Below are 17,597 nucleotides of genomic sequence, written 5' to 3'. Positions count from 1 at the left end.
ACATTTGTGAATCCACATTCTAGGGTCTTGAGTGCATCAGTTTACTACTGAACTGTTAGACATTAGTATGCATAAAATAATGTATGGTCACATTTAAGACTATAATGTGACTGAGAGGGGAGCAGTTGTTATCTTGGCTGCATCAGCACTTTAAGGTTTAAAGGGAAAGTAATACCAAGAAGCACATTGCACCACTTGCGGTTACCTGGTCGCACTAAACTACACAAAATTCACATGCTCAAGCCAGCCAAGTTGGAGCGTGGGTTGGATACGGGTATGAGGTTAGTCCCACTGAAGAGTTACCATCTTAACTCCAGCTCAAAGAGTTCCATTCTCATTGGAGGGGCTGTGAGGATGAGGCTTTTGGCACGAATAAAAGGTCACGGGTCAAAGAAGTTTACTGCTGTAGCATGAACATCCAGTCATCCTTGGACGGCCGCTGGCAGCAAAAAATGCAATTCTTGCATTTCCAGCCATCGTGGACAGTTGCTGGCAGCACAAAGAGCAGGTCCCACTGGAGCTTTGCATTGGTGGTTGTTGCTGGCACTCAATTCTCAGTGGTCCAGGCAGCTACTGTTGGTACTGGTCAGCTGGGCACTTGCTGGAAAGCCTCTGGAAGCTTGTTGTGTCCCTGTAGGTCACAAAGGAGGTCAGCTAACTGACCCTTGGAGTCACTCTGGGTAGCGTGTGATCAAGGTAAGCAGGTCCATTCTTTCTTCTTTAGACTTTCAGACCGCTAAGCAGTCCCCCAAGCAGCCAGGCAGTCCTTCTGGCAGCAGGACAGTCCTTCTTCTGAATCTTCTAGCAATCCAGAAGTGTTCTGAGGAGCACTTCCGATGGTCTCATTGTTATATCTGGTACCAGCCTTTGTGTGGGGCATTCCCTAACCTACCCTCAAAACTGGATCTTGTCAGTTTCTTACCTTCTCCTAGGTTTGGCTCCAAATTGTTGAGGGTGACAATAGGCAGGGCAGACCTGGTGTCAGGCCCCTTTCGGTGTGCCAGAGGCAGGGCCCTTTGAAGTGTACATGTATGCAAGTGAAGTATGCAGTTCCAAAAAGAATCAAAAAAGGAAACAGAACCGCCAGTTCTTTTAGAAACTGCATTCTCCTTCTGTATCCATGTACATTTAGGGAGCATGTATGCTGGACCTAGATGCGCTTCTAGCCCCCCAATTATTGTGTTCTGACCATTTGAAATGTAATCAGGGCAGGTACACCTCCTACCCAGCCATACTATTAGGAAGACCCTCACACTGAGGTGTTTTTTGTCTCAATGCCTGAAAGCAATACACAACCCATTGCAGGAAAGCCCTTCACAGTGACACTGGAAGAAAGGCACAATTGGTTTGGACAGAAAACTCCCAGCATTCTAAAGGCGGCATTTTCACAATTGTAAGACAAAAACTAACTGTACCATTAAAGGGGTTTTTAAATTAAAATTTATTTCAGTGTAAACAGCATATCTGTATTTTATTCTAATCTGAAGTTAGCACTTAAATGTAAGTGGTAGCCTATGGGAGAGATAGCCTTTTAGCTATGAAAAAATGACTTTTTCACTGCCAGGACAAATAAAACCTAAACCAAAATATCTTACTTTTTAAATAGTATTCATCCTGCCCTATGAGCCTTTAGGGCATGCCGTGACATAACTTATAAGTAATGAAAAGGAACATTCAGGCATGCAAAAGGTTTATGATGCTAGATCGAAATGGAAGTTGAAAGATGCACAACAGGCTGTAGTATCAGGCCTGAAATGTCCTTTACAGTTTGACTTTAGCAGGTAGCACAAGCAGCGCTGTTGCCCACTGGCAGCATTTAATGTAGAGGCACTAGGTACATATACCATCGGACTACAAGCAAATTAAATGTGTCAATTAGGTGTAGGCCAGTTTGACCATGGTTTCAAGGGACAGCATAAGCACTTGCCACTAAGTAGCAGGGAAAAAGTGCAGAGTCATATTAGCCAACACAAATGAGTGCAGCAAAGAAAGGCAGAAGGTGGCAAAAATCTTTAAAGAAGGACTGGTCCAACCATGACATTTTAATATTTTTTCAGACATTGAAGCAATATCAACAATTATATTTAGGACGTGTTAACACTCCTATGCACTCATTCTCTGTATGCCAAAAAAGTACATAAAATGGCTAGTTAACACCTGTGTTAGACTTTCAGGTATCTATCAGTATAGGCCAAAATTAAGTAAAAGCAGTTAAAAAATGGGCTGTACCTAGAAACGTAACAGAAATGCAACAATGTTTTTGAAGCTTTTTCCGTCCATTCACCCAAGATTTCTAAGATTGTTCTTCTATTAACTTTGCTCACAAGAAAGGATAAAATATTAAGTGGAGTCCAGAACAACCAGGAGTCTTTGAATTACTTAAAGAGGTTTACAATACTACCCCTATTCTCCGACGCGTAGATCCAACACTTACATTTATTGCAGTAAACAATACTACTACCTTTTCTTGAGAAGACATTCTGCCTTAACAGAAACCAGACCCCTGGGCCATCCATCCTATAGCCGTTTATTCACATACCGTTATTGCTGCAGAGAAGAATTACAGTAGTTATAATCAAAAATGTTTGGCCACACAGCCATACAAGTATTGTCTCAATGGTGTCACCATCTTAAAGGAGTTATAGGTTTAGATTTCTGTGTAGTCCGATCAAAACCATCTGCAATTTCTGAAATCCCTAAAATATATGAACCCCAGGCATGCAAAGTTATAATGTTTTTTACTTGCTTTCATAATGATATAGCAGGACTTCCTGGGAAGAGAAATGGAAGTTCTGACGTGTCATCTTGTTGTATTTCACAATGTACTGAAACAATTATCATCTGCTATGAATGCTGTGTCATAAATATTATTTACAAAAATATTGCTTCATTGGGTGTAGATTGTCTGTAATTAACTGCAAATGGAACAATAATTTTGAAATTCTGTTAAGGACACAACATGTTTGTGAGATGATATTTATCCCACAATATTCTGGCACCATAGCGTACTATCCCCACAAGATGTATCAGAATGCCACAAAATCAGTCCAATAAATATGTTATCCATTGTTACATTTACCTTAGAAGAGTATTTCAGTAGCTGTAATATGAAGTGCTGCAGTTGAATCAGAAATTATGGCTACAAGAAGATCCTTCATCTCAAAGAAACATTAAGGGCTTGATTTAGAGTTTGGTGAATGTGGTTACTCCATCACAAATGTGACCGATATCTCATCTACCATATTTAGATCCCATTTTATCCTAAGGGAATTGTAATATGGCGGGAGGGATATCCGTCACATTTGTGATGAAGTAACATGTCCCCCAAACACTAAAGCTGGCCCTTAATCTATACTGTTTCTTAAAAGTCCCTTAAACATAGTCAGGGATCATCTCAGACTAATTGCTTTATTTTGGTGCCATGAACTGCAACATGCTTGCGAAAGAAGAATGTGTTATTACTTAGATAGTTTTGGTCTTCCTCTCAAAGAGAGGATGATAAAAGATTTATCTGCAATTGTTCCATTTGTGCCCAGTTGAATTCACAATACAAGAAGTCTCAGATTCTTTCACACATCAACCAGACCCATGCAGATGACAGTTTTCCAGTGTTCTTTGTTCTTAGTTGATTTGCCTTGGAGATGCACTACCATTTTAGTTATATATGTTTTTAAATATGGAAACTTTATAGCCCTGAAAAACAAATATGAGGTTCTGCCAACCTCTATAGACTGACTGTCCTCAGTCTCAGAAATTATAAGCAACAAAGAGTAGAAGGGGTGCTAACAGACCGTTGTGTGGTACGTTTAGTCTTGTTCAGCCTTATCAGTCTGGTATAAAAGAACTCCATGAAGACATCATCATGCACTGCAGGTACACATGCATTTTATCATAATTATGAAACTCCACGATTTTGTTCAACTAAAATTATGTTTTGGACAGGAACCAAAAGCTAAATATGTCATGAAACTGTGAAAATTTTGATGAGCCCCAAAGAAGATCTCTATGACAAGAATGGAATGCGTTGGCTGAAATTTGATATATGTCTTGTGTTAGAAATGGGGTCTTTGGTTGACAGCCAGGTTACCCCCTGTTCAAGCAAGGACCCTCACTCTAGTCAGGGTAAAAGAGAATCACCCTCAGCTAACCACTGCTTGCCCCCTTGGTAGCTTGGCAGAGCAGTAGGCTTAACTCCAGAGTGCTAGGTGTAAAGTATTTGTACCAACCCACACTGTAACTTAATGAAAACACTAAAAAATGACACAACACCAGTTTAGAAAAATAGGAAATATTTATCTAAACAAAACAAGACCAAAACTCAAAAATCCACAATACACAAGTCAAGTTATCAATTAAAAAGCAAAAAGAGTCTTTATGTAGTTTAAAACACACACTAACACTGTTAGTGTGAAAATGTACCTTGGGTGCGTCCAAAATAACCCGCATGGGCGAGTGTGCATCAAAAAGGGCTTGCGATGCGTCGATTTTCACTCACAAGCGAGACCTTGCGTCGTTTCTCCCTTCGTTGGGTCAGGGCACGTCCTTTCTTCTCTCCCCTATCAGGGAGGCAGGAAAGAGAGAGTGACACACACATGCACAACCCCCCCCCAACACCATACACACAATCAGCTGCAGTAATAAAACATATTTACCCCATACCCCTGAGGAATAATGCAAGGACAACAGGATTGTGTGAAAGTGAGTGTAATAATAACAGAGTAGAAATACGAAAATGCAATGTAATGGTATGTAATATGTACAGTTCAAGGTACACTGCCCAGTCCATATTGTGCGTGGACCACAGGGCCACAGGCTCATGTCCAAGGCCCCACTTGTCACCAGCACCAACACAGAAAGAACACTGCAGGGGCATCAGTTGGAAAATAGGCAGGCACTTCAGGGGGACGGGGAACAGGGGGCACCTCAGCCAGCAGATGGAACAACACCACTGGTTCTGGAGGGGACAACATTCCCTGTGCTCGGTCGTGGGGAGTAAAAGGTCCCAGTCTCTCAAGTGGGTGACTTGCCCTCTGGCTCTGGAAGGGGCAACATGCACTGTGCCTGGTCCTGGGGAGTGCAAGGCCATAGTCTTTCAAGTCGGTGACTTGCCCACTGGTTCTGGATGGGGCATCGTGCCCTGTGCTTCTGATCCTGGGAGGACTGGGGTTGGTGGGTGTCTTACCCACTGGTTCTGGAGGGAGCATTGTGCCCTGTGCTTCTGATCCTGGGGAGTGCAAGGTCACAGTCTCACAGCTGGGTGTCATACCCACTGGATCTGCAAGGGGCAGGCCTCACAGCAGCCCATGGAGGCAGGACTACATACCATCTGGTGGTGGTGACGGCTGCTCAGTGCTGGTGGGGGTGCTGCTGCAGCCACTGGTGGGGGATGCTCCAGCCCATCCCCCACAGCTTCGGATGGCTGCCCACTGGTCGTGGTGGTGCTGCTGCTGCTGGTGGTTGTGTGGGGAAGCTCCAGCCCATCCCCTGCAGCCTCGGATGGCTGCCCACTGGTGGTGGTGCTCCTGCTGCTGCTGGTGGTGGGGGGAAGCTCTAGCCCATCCCCTGCAGCCTCGGTTGGCTGCACAGCCATGGTTAGTGGTGGGTGCTCCGTCTGAGTCCCTACACCAGGCCCCTTGTCCTTCCTGCCTCCTGGTGCTGGCTCCTTGCCCTTCCCGGCAGCAGCTGGGGATGGCTCCTTGCCCTTCCTGGCAGCAGCTGGGGATGGCTCCTTGCCCTTCCGGGCAGAAGCTGGGGATGGCTCTTTTCCCTTCTGGGCAGCAGCTGGGGATGGCTCCTTGCCCTTCCGGGTGCAGCTGAGGATGGTTCCTTGCCCTTCCGGGCAGCAGATGGTGCAGGCACCCTTTCCTTGAGGCTGCCTGGTGCCCTGGATCCTTTCCCACCATGACTGGGTGTGGAGACTACTGAGCCCATGCGCTGGGTGGCTAAGGTGCTTGCCTGGGTTTTTGCCACCCTGCCAGACGTGAAGGACGGGGGAAGTGGTAGGGAAGAGGTCAATGGCGGAGAGGAAAAACTTCTTAGGGACATTGGTGTGGGAAGAGGGAGAAGGTTTGAGAGTGGCGGTAGAGGGAGTTGTTGTAGGAGGTGTCTGTCTGCTGTGTTTGGGTGCAGGTGCATGGGCTGGATGCTGTTGTGAGGTGGATGGCTGTTGGGTGTCTGAGTGCTTGCGTTTGTGTACCTTGGGAGGGGGGGTGATAGACACAGTGGGAGAGGACACAGGGGGCGTGTGCATGGCTGTTTGGAGGTGTCTGACAGTGAGGTGTGTGTTCTGCTTGGTGTGGTGGTGATTCTGGTAGTGGATGAGGATGTAGTGCATGCAGGTGTGAGTGTAGACGCAACTGGAAGGTAGGTGGAAGAGGAGGAGGAGGGGGACACAGTGGAAATTGTGGATGCTGGTATGTCTGCATCTGGATGGTGTTTGTGTGAGTGTCTGTGGGATGAAGTGTGGTGCTTGTGTTTGCCTGTGCCACTCTTGTGTGTTGTCTTGTGTGCATGCTCGTCCTGCCTGTGTGCTTGGGATAGGTTAGCGTTGAGGGGAATGGGATCGGGAAGAGGAAGTTGGAGGGGGGAGGGTTAAAACAGGGACAATGGCTGCCATCTGAGAGGAGGCCAGAGCTTTGATTGATCTATGTTGGGCCGCCAAGAAAGTGTGAATGCCCTCCAGGAATGCATTAGTCTGTTGCATCTGGGCTGCCAGGCCCTGGATAGCATTCACAATGGTTGACTGCCCTACAGGAATTGATCTCAGGAGGTCAATAGCCTCCTCACTCAGGGCCACAGGGCTGACTGGGGCAGGGCCTGAAGTGCCTGGGGCGAAGGAGATGCCCACCCACCTGGGTGGGTGGGCACGAGCAACTTGCTGAGGGGTTGCTGGGAGGGCGGTGCTGGTACGGGGGTGGCGGCTGCACCAGTAGTCAGGGTTGTCACAGAGGTGTCCGCTACCACCAGGGATCTTCCATCGGGGAAGGCATCTGTGTCTGAACTGTCCCCTCCTGTCTCCGCTGTGGTGCTCCCCTCGCCCTCCATTCCACTGGTGCACTCAGCGTCCTGGGTCCTGTGAGATGCAGCTCCCTCCGTCGCCGGTGCCTTTGCTCCTCCACTAGATGATGCTAATGCACATAAGGACAGGGTGACAAAACAAAAAGGTGAGGGAGAGACAAAGGATACACTGGGTCAATGGCTGCACCAAGACCACCATTGGTGTTCTCACCACTGTCAGACACAGGGAACAGCCCTACGCACTATGCATTGCACTACCAGTTATAGTGCTAGCCACCAAGCCATGGGGAGGGGCATATACCGCCAAATGCAGCACACCTGGGACCCACATAGCCCTGACCAGTTGTGGATGCCTACGAGCTAGGTAGCAGGATTATCACTTCAGAACCCTGGCCAACATGGGACCTACTCTGCAATGTCGGTCCTGGCCTAGGGGTACCCACTGACACACATCCCCCACCCAGATACCACCCTACCATGCGTTGTAATGATGGGCACTGTACTCACCCCATTGTGGCTGCTATGATGCCCTCAAGTGCCCATTCAGCTCCGGATAGGACACTGTCTGTATGCCGGGCCATCAGGGGGTCAGGGTTCGACGGGCACCCCTTCCTCGTTGGGAGGCCATCCCCAGATGGGCCTCCGCGGTCTTCTGTGCCCAGTGTCTCAGGTCCTCCCACTGTTTCTGACAGTGGGCGCTCAGCCTGCTGTAGACCCCCAGGGTTCGCACGTTCTTGGCAATGGCACGCCATATACCCTTCTTTCGATGGGTGCTGACCTGCAGAGGAAATACACACAGGAAATGGTATCAGTCATACCGTCCTGCCTTTTACACTTGTGGCTCACCATACCACTTCACATTGCCATTTGCACACACATGGCCCAGTACACAAGCTATATGTTGCCCAGGGGATATCCACCCATCCTCCCTACACGAGCCCTTCACACACACCACTCCATGCATTCATGCTACATGCATCGTGCTCACAGTATACTCACCTGTTGCTCTGGGGGTCCATACAGCAGTCCGTGCTGGGGTAGGACCCCATCCACCAGTCTCTACAACTCCGCCGCGGTGAAGGCAGGGGCCCTTTCCCCAGCCGCACATGACATGGTAGGTTCCAGACACAGGTCACAGCAGCACATTTAGTGTAGGTCCTCTCCTATGGAAAGTTAGGTAGCAAGTGAGCGATCAGATAGAAAATGGCGGTCACGTCCACAGCGGTGCATACCGTCACCGCCGGCGTACATCACCGTTGGCCACTGTACCCCATAGGGCCCAATGTTAACCAACAAGGAGTTGCACAGCAGTTCCCGACTGCCTACCTCAACAGCGCTCAACGTCAGCAGAATTACCTCACTTCCACCGGTCCCTCCACACAGGACAGATGGACGCCATTTCATGGCGGGGACAGGGCCTCAATAATAACTGCGTAACAGTTAAAAATTGGACACACAGGACAAATACCACTTACCCATTACAATTTAACATCATGCATTGTACTGTTGTGGCTCCGATGTTCAGTTTGTGACCGGCTCCTCACTCTTTTGTCCCTTAGACTACAACCGCTGCGGATGAATAGGAATAGGTTTAGAGACCCCTGGTGGACTTGGCAACAATGGAGGACAGGCACATTATCCTCACCTATAGACTGGACAGGGCCACAATCAGAGCTGTGTGCCCAACTGGAGCCTGACATGATATCTGCTATCCGTCACCCCACTGGGATCCCCCCTCTTGTGCAAGTCCTATCTGTGCTCCTCTTCTTGGCAACTGGTTTGTTCCAAGTGGCAGTGGGCTTGGCAGCAGGAATGTCACAGCCAATGTTCCCAATAGTGCTGACCAAAGTGTTGTCTGCCCTGATTAAACACATGTGCAGCTACATTGTATTCCCCCAGGTGGAGGATTTGGCCACAGTGAAGGCTGACTTCTATGCAATGGGACATATCCCCAACATAATTGGGGCAACTGATGGAACACATATTGCATTTGTCCCCCCCCTGCAAAATGAACAGGTGTACAGAAATCGAAAGAGTTTGTACTCCATGAATGTCCCAGTGGTGTGCTTGGTGGACCAGTACATCTCCCATGTCAATGCTAAGTATCCAGGGTCGCTGCATGATGCCTTTGTCCTGAGGAATAGCAACATCCCAAATATGATGGCCTAACTACAGAGGCACCGTGTGTGGCTAATAAGTGAGCCCTGGTTCCCACCCAGTGGATGTTGGTGTATGGGTATGGTGTGGGCCATATAGGATAGTGTGTGGCTAAATGTTGTACCTCGATATTTGCAGGTGACTCAGGTTACCCCAACCTATCATGGCTACTGACCCATGTGAGGAATGCCAGGACAAGGGAAGAAGAACGTTAAAGGGCACATGGGTGAACAAGAAAGATAATCAAACGGACCTTTATCCTCCTGAAGGCCAGGTTCAGGTGCCTCAATCTAACTGGAGAATCCCGGTGCTACTCACCCAAGAAGGTCTGCCAGGTAATCATGGAATGCTGCACAACCTTGCCTCGAGACGCCATGTGCCTTTTCTGCTGGAGGAGGAGGCTGGAGGTGGACGTGTTGCAGCAGTGGACCCTGTGGACAGTGAGGATGAGGAGGCAGAGGATGAGGATGAGGACTACAGAACTGCAGTGATTCAACAATACTTCCAATGACACACAGGTAAGACAGTGTTACTTCACATTTCATTGTCATTATTTAGATTATCTTTGGCCCTGGCATGCTGTTATTTCCCACTTCTATGCTCATTCACTGTACCCTTTAACAACTCATTTTTCAGATGTTGGTGACCCACTATCGCTCCTGGTGTGATCACTGCACCCAACCACAGGTCTTTCCTATTTGAACATTACTGTACAGTTGAATTGCAATGTTTGAACCTGGTTAAACCAATACATACAAAAATAAGTTTGACATACTCCATACTTGTATTTTTTCCAAGGGTCTTTATTTAAGTGCTAAGAAGTAGAGGGGCAAGTGTATTGGGATGGGGTGATGATGGAGGAAAGTCCAGGTATTGTTCCAGTCTATTTGAAGCACAGGTGCATTGTCCATGGAGACACGGGAATGGGGAGCAATGGCAGTTCAAGGTGGACAGGGTGACAGAGTGGGACACAAGGGTGACAATCAGGAGAGTCTCATTTCCTGGTGGGGGTCTTGGCAATAGTCTCTGGCTTCTAACTGGATCACAAGGAATGTTTGCGGGGTGGTTCTCCTTCTGCAGGGGTAGGGGTGCTGGTGGCCTGTTGGTCCTGTGGCGGGGGCTCCTGTCCTCTAGCAGCAGCAGAGGTGGAAGGCAGTTCAGATGTCTGGCTAGTGGCAGAGGCCCACTGTTGTGAGCCTCCCTCATAACGTTGGCCATGTCTGCCAGCACCCCTGCTATGGAGACCAGGGTGGTGTTGATGGCCTGCAAGTCCTCCCTGATCCTCTGGTACTGTCCCTCCTGCAGCCGCCTGTTCTCCTACACGTTGTCCAGGATCTGGCCCAGCGTATCCTGGGAATGTTGGTAGGCTCCCAGGATCCCTGCAAGTGCCTCCTGGACAGTCTGTTCCCTGGGCCTGTCCTCCCCCTGGCGCACAGCAGTCCTCCCAGTTTTTCTGTTGTCCTGTGCCTCTGTCCCCATAACCGTATGCCCACTGACACTGACCCCAGGTCCCTGATTGTCTTGGGTACGAGGTGTACCCTGGGGTCCCTTTAGTGGTGGACACACTGCTGATTGACATGTCCTGGGGCCAGAGGTATAGGTACTCTGGGTGGGTGCTGTGGTGGTGTTTCCAGATGGGGGAGGTTCTGTGGTTGTCTGGGAATGTGCCTGGGTAACCGACGGTCCAGAGGTCCCTGATGGGCCAGGTTGGTCATCCGTATCCAGGTGACCGGAATGCTGTCATCACTGTGGGCCTCTTCAGTTGGGGGACTGGATATTGCTGGCACCTCTTTGCCGCTGACATTGGCTGGGATTCCTGTGGGGATGTAAATGCAGTGTTATTGTTTGTGTGTGTGAAATATTGTGCATCTGTGTGTTGCCCTCTTTGTTTGTATTTGCCCTGGCAGCTTTCACTTGTATACGTTGGTGTATGGAGGGATGATTAGTTCTCTCTAGTGTGCATGCTTTAGTGATAGGTGTCCATGCAGGTCTGTGAGTGGTGTCCATGCATTGGTATGGCATGCAGGGCTTGGCATTGGGATGAGTGAGATGTGATGGAGGGGGTTGTGGGAGGTGGTGGAGTGATGGGAGTGAGGGTGGGGGTATGTGATGGCATGCATGTAGGGGGGGTGATAGTAGTATTAAGTTGACCTACCAGAGTCTAGTCCTCCTGTTCCTCCGGCCAGGCCCACAGGATGCATGATTGCCGAGACTTGCTCTTCCCATGCTGTGAGTTGTGGGGAAGGAGGTAGGGGTCCAGCGCCAGTCCTCGGTACAGTGAGTTGGTGTCTTGCTGCAATAAAACGTACCTTCTCCTGTAGGTCGTTCCACCTCTTCCTGATGTCGTCCCTTTTTCTGGGGTGCTGCCCACGGCATTGACCCTGTCCACGATCCTTCACCATAGCTCCATCTTCCTAGCAATGGATATCTGCTGCACCCGTGCTCCAAATAGCTGAGGCTCTACCTGGATGATTTCCTCCACCATGACCCTTAGCTCTTCCTCTGAGAATCTGAGGTATCTTTGTGGTGCCATGGGTGTTGTGTGAGTTGTGTAGGTGAGGGTCTTTAGGGTGATTTGTTGGGGTGTGTGCTGTAGGGTGCGTGGGTGGTGTATAGGTGTAGGGTGTGTGTGGCTCTGGTTTTGTCTGTAGTCGTGGTGTCTGTCTCGTGCCAATGGTTTGGAGTCGTAAAGAGTTGGGGGTACTGTGGGTGTGTTTTATAGTGGTGTGGGTGTGTGGCCGTGGTATGTGTATGGGTGTGAGGTGTGTGTTATTTAAATTGACCAATGTAGTGTTGTTTTGTTTGAGTGTGTGTATTTTGAGTGTGGCGGTATGCACCGCTAATGGTTTACCGCCATTAAATGTCCGCCATGATTCGTGGGTCATAATGTGATGGGCTTGGTTCTGTTGGCGTAACGGTGTGGGTTTTGATGCCGCCATTTTATCATTGACCTTTGATATGGCGGACTTGTGTCTGTGGCTGCATAGTGATGGATTGGTATGTGTGTGTCATAATATGTGAACAGATATCCGCTGCCGCAGCGGTATGTTGCCAGCAGTTAGCATGGCGGTAAGAGGCATTTAGCACCAATGTCATAATGAAGGCCTATATGTACTGTGTAACAATTAGTCAGTGCTTCTTCTCCTCTTTGTCATTTAACTTTTTTTGGAAGTCAAAATCATTTAGTAGGGCAAGATTGAAAGCTGTAAACGTCAGGGTTCTCTTGAACCTAGATAGCCTCTCGATGAGATCCTGTTGTAGCTGCTGATTTTGGCCAGAAAAGGTCAGAGTGGCGGAAAGTAAAATTTTGCACACACCAAAGTCCTCGCACCAGGCAGCTACTTTTTGAGCCTTCACACGTCAAGATTTCTAGGCTCCAATTCCAGTTATATCTGCTCCACTATTTAAGCAAGGGACAAATGCCTCGCGAAAGTCAGAAAGTCAGCCAACTGACCCTTGGTTTCCACTTCTTAGTCTTCTGTATAAGTGGGAGCAGGTCCAGCCCTCCATGTCTCCTCGCAGGTTACCAACAGCAAGTCCAATCTTACGCCACAGGTCCAGAAAGGGTTCTGTGGAGTTGGGGGTGAGTTCCTGCTTTTGTTCAGTTCAATAGCAAGTAGGTGGGGATGACTCCTGCACACTCTCTTACCAATGAGCATAACATTCTATTGGCCTTACTGCTGTCTATCCCAAAGTGCACCACTTTCAGTAAAATCAATATGGAAAAATCTTTCTTCCTGTAGAGAGAGATTGTATTAAACCTATGCATTCATTTAAGGTAAGGAGCAGTCCCCTCCCACTCAACCACTCTAATCTGGTTCTGTGGCTATTACTCTCTTACACTGAAACTAAAGTCAGGAGGTTTAACTATGTTTTGGCATCAAAGTCCCGGTCTTCCAGGCATTCCTAATCCCTAAATTATAAAAGTATAGGTCTCCCCCTGGTCCTTTTAAAATAATGAAGTGTCTGGACACTCCTAGGCTTCCCTGTTTGGGTTAAGCAACTGTGCCTGCTCTATGCCATTGATTTATTTTCCTGGGAAGTTTAATATGCCAAGTGGGGATTAACCAATGTTATCATGTTTTAGGGGATCCGGACACATGCACCGGGGACTGGACAGCAGTTCCTCAGTGCTCAGAATTAAAAAAAGAACAACAACATCACAGAAATGAGGTGGCTATGCAAAAAGAGATACTTTCTCACAACATCCTTGAAACTTTCTAGCCTATATAAAACAAACAGCTGACTGCTGCCATATCAGTCTATCAGCCTTTGTCAGGCTCCAAGGTCAGCTAGCAAGGAATCCACGTCTTAAGTGGCCATCATCCTTGCATTACACATGTACAGCTAAAAGAATAAGGGGGTCATTCTGACTTTGGCGGGCGCCGTCAGAATACCGCTGCGCGGTCAAAAGACCGCTGCGGTAATTCTGAGTTTCCCGCTGGGCTGGCGGGCGACCGCCAGAAGGCCGCCCGCCAGCCCAGCGGGAAACCCCCTTCCATGAGGATGCCGGCTCCGAATGGAGCCGGCGGAGTGGAAGGGGTGCGACGGGTGCAGTTGCACCCGTCGCGATTTTCAGTGTCTGCTTGGCATACACTGAAAATCTTGGTGGGGCCCCCAGGGGCCCCACGACACCCGTTACCGCCAGCCAGGTTCTGGCGGTCAAAACCGCCAGAACCAGGCTGGCGGTAAGGGGGTCAGAATCCCAACGACGCGGCGCTGCCTGCAGCGCCGCCATGGAGGATTCCTGAGGCCAGGGGAAAACCGGCGGGAAACCGCCGGTTTCCCTTTTCTGACCGCGGCTTTACCACCGCGGTCAGAATTGGCCTGGATGCACCGCCAGCCTGTTGGCGGTGCATCCGCGGGACCGCCAGGGGTCAGAATGACCCCCTAAATGGCTGTGCAAAAAATACAAAAGGAGGATGGGATGAGAATATAGCTCCATCAGTACATCCTTGATGTCATCTCAGACTGATTCTTAGGGACAGAAGTTTCACAAAGCACTGGCAATCTATTAATGAATATTAAAATCAATAGTGTACCAGTGCTTTGCCACCTTCACCACACAGTCTTGTTCAACTCCCTGCCCTTTTATGAATGCAATCATATGTATTAGATATTCCTTAACTTGACAAAGAGCCAAATGTATAGTAAACCTAATGAGGATGGCACTTGTCAGGAAGGAGGTCCCTATGCAGGTGGCCTTTATAACAAAGAAGGCTGTAGAACAAGAGGGCTTGATAATAATGAATTGTTTGTAGCAGGAAGGATTCAGAATGAGAAAGGGTGTAGAGCAAGATTTGCATTTGGCGACAGGCAGGTAAAAACAAATGAGAAGAAAATGTAGAAAATTCCTACTTCTCAAGTGACTGAGAAACTAAAAAGTGCAGCAGATCTAAAGGAATAACTTGCTTTCAGAAGCATTCAGAATGTTGCAACCTGGAACAGTGTGCATTTACTAGACAGACCCAAAAGCAATCTTCATCAACATCAACAGCTCAACCCCACCAGCCAGTGACCTGGACTCTAATGCAACCATAAATCATATGCACTATACAATGATCACAGGCCAGGATTCACCTTACACTGAAGACAGCTACCATGTGGGATGTTCTCCTAGTCCAATCAGTCCCACTTGCCCTTAAAAGTACTAGCAGTACCCACAAAATCCACCCAACTTACTGCATCTGGAACAGGTCTCTGAAACAATTAGTGATGAAAAGATTTCACAACATGAGGAGCATGGACCAAAAGGCTGCTTTCTAGGACTGTTTTGAACCATCATAACCTTCCCATGCAACACGGTAATAAAGTTGCCCATGGCAAATGTGATCATTTATGTTGAATTCTATTTCAAATTCTGATCAGCTGGTGCTCACAACTGGTACTGGAGGGGCCACAGTATTAGCTTTGGCTTGCCTAAACCTAGAAACATGAACGAGGGGGCATCTACTAACCAAGTGGCAGAGAAACCAAATAATTTCCTGCCCTATATTTCTCAAGTATGGCAAACAGATCAACAAAACAAAATGCAAAATTTGGTGAAATACTGGTTGGTAGAAAGGGGGTCTTTGGTTGGCAGTCGGGTTACCCCTATCCAAGCAAGGACCCTCACTCTAGTCAGGGTAAAGGAGAATCACCCTCAGCCAACCTCCACTCACCCCCTTGATAGCTTGCCACGAGCAGGCATGCTTAACTTCAGAGTGCTAGGTGTAAAGTATTTGTAGCTACACACACAGTAACTCAATGAAAACACTACAAAATGACACAACACAGGTTTAGAAAAATAGAAAATATTTATCTAAACAAAACAAGACTAAAATGACAAAAATCCAACATACACAAGTCAAGTTATTAATTTTAAAAGCAAAAGCGTCTTAGATCCTTGAGAAAACAGTAAGAACACTGTTGGCGGTACAAAGCACCCAGGTAGCATCAAAAAAACATGCATGGGTGAGTGTACGTCGATAAAGGTAAGTGGTGCGTCGACTTCTCACCCGCAACAGAGCCGTGCTTCGTTTCTCCTTATCTGGGCAGGTTTGCGTGCATCGTTTTTCCTCTCCGCAGGAGAGCGATGCGTTGATCCGGGCAAGCACTCGGTCCGGCCAAGCGTTGCGTCATTTTTCCGTGCCCAGCAAGGTTTGCGTTGAAGATCGGGCTGCACGGTATCAGCAAAACCATGCTGTGTGGGTTGCAATGTTACCAGCTTCCGTTAGCGGTGTGGCACGTTGTTTCTCCAGCCGCGTGCGTCAATCTTCCAGCTGCGCTACAGGCGGTGCATCGATTACAGCCACGGAGTCAGCGGTGTGTTGTTTCTTCAGCCACGTCTCAGAGGTTGCATCAGAAATTTCACTGCAAGGCGGTCTGTGCGTGGATTTTCAATCTTGGTCAGCCAGCTTCACTTGTCAAGGCCCCAGGAACTGGATAGGTCACCACTTGGCAGGGCAGGAGTCTCAGCAGAGAGTCCAGGTGCTGACAGGAGAAGTCTTTGATCTCCCCGAGACTTCAACAACAGGAGGCAAGCTCAGGACAAGCCCTTGGATATTTCTTCACAAGAAGGAATGCCAACAAAGTCCAGTCTTTGTCCTCTTGCACAGGCAGAAGCAGCAACTGCAGGATAGCTCCACAAAGCACAGTCTCAGGCAGGGCAGCACTTCTCCTCAGCTCTTCAGCTCTTCTCCAGGCAGAGGTTCCACTTGATGTCCAGAAGTGATCTAAAGTCTGTGATTTTGGGTGCCCTTCTTATAACTATTTTGGCCTCTTGTTTGTAAAATCCTGCCCTGTCCAGGCCAGGCCCCAGACACACACCATGGGGTTGGAGACTATGTCGTGTGAGGGCAGGCATAGCCCTTCCAGGTGTAAGTGACCACTCCACCCCTCCCTCCTAGCACAGATGGCTCATCAGGATATGCAGGCTACACTCCAGCTCCCTTTGTGTCACTGTCTAGAGGGAGGTGCAAACAGCCCAACTGTCAAACTGACCCAGACAGGGAATCCACAAACAGGCAGAGTCACAGAATGCTTTAAGCCAGAAAATGCCAATTTTTTAAAAGAGGCATTTTCAAACACACAATCTCAAAATCAACTTTATTAAAAGATGTATTTCTAAAGTGTGAGTTCAGAGACCCCAAACTCCAAATGTCTATCTGGTCCCAAAGGGAAATTTTCGGCGCACGAAGAGTCCAAATGAAAAAGAGAAGTCTTTTTGGTCCTGAGACTTCAGGGAACAGGAGGCAAGCACTATCCAAGCCCTTGGAGAGCACTTTTACAGGCAGACAAGAGTTCAGCAAGGCAGCAGGCCAACAGCAAGGCAGCAGTCCTTTGTAGAAAGAAGACAGGTGAGTCCTTTGAGCAGCCAGGCAGTTCTTCTTGGCAGGATGTAGGTTCTGGTTCAGGTTTCTTCTCCAGCAAGTGTCTGAGGTGGTAGGGCAGAAGCCCTGTTTTATACTAAATTGTGCCTTTGAAGTGGGGGTGACTTCAAAGAGTGGCTAAGAAGTGCACCAGGTCCCCTTTCAGTTCAATCCTGTCTGGCAGGGTCCCAGTAGGGTGTGTGGCAGTCCTTTGTGTGAGGGCAGGCCCTCCACCCTCCCATCCCAGGAAGACCCATTCAAAATGCAGATATATGCAAGTGAGGCTGAGTACCCTGTGTTTGGGGTGTGTCTGAGTGAATGCAAAAGGAGCTGTCAACTAACCCTAGCCAGACGTGGATTGTAAGGCACAGAGAGATTTAAGTGCAAAGAAATGCTCACTTTCTAAAAGTGGCATTTCTAGAATATTAATATTAAATCCGACTCACCAGTCAGCAGGATTTTGTATTACCATTCTGGCCATACTAAATATGACCTTCCTGCTCCTTTCAGATCAGCAGCTGCCACTTCAACAATGTATGAGGGCAGCCCCAATGTTAGCCTTTAAGGGAGCAG

This window comes from Pleurodeles waltl, chromosome 2_2 (assembly GCF_031143425.1).
Source record: "Pleurodeles waltl isolate 20211129_DDA chromosome 2_2, aPleWal1.hap1.20221129, whole genome shotgun sequence".
Classification (NCBI taxonomy): domain Eukaryota; kingdom Metazoa; phylum Chordata; class Amphibia; order Caudata; family Salamandridae; genus Pleurodeles; species Pleurodeles waltl.
Note: the sequence above shows the minus strand (reverse complement) of the source record.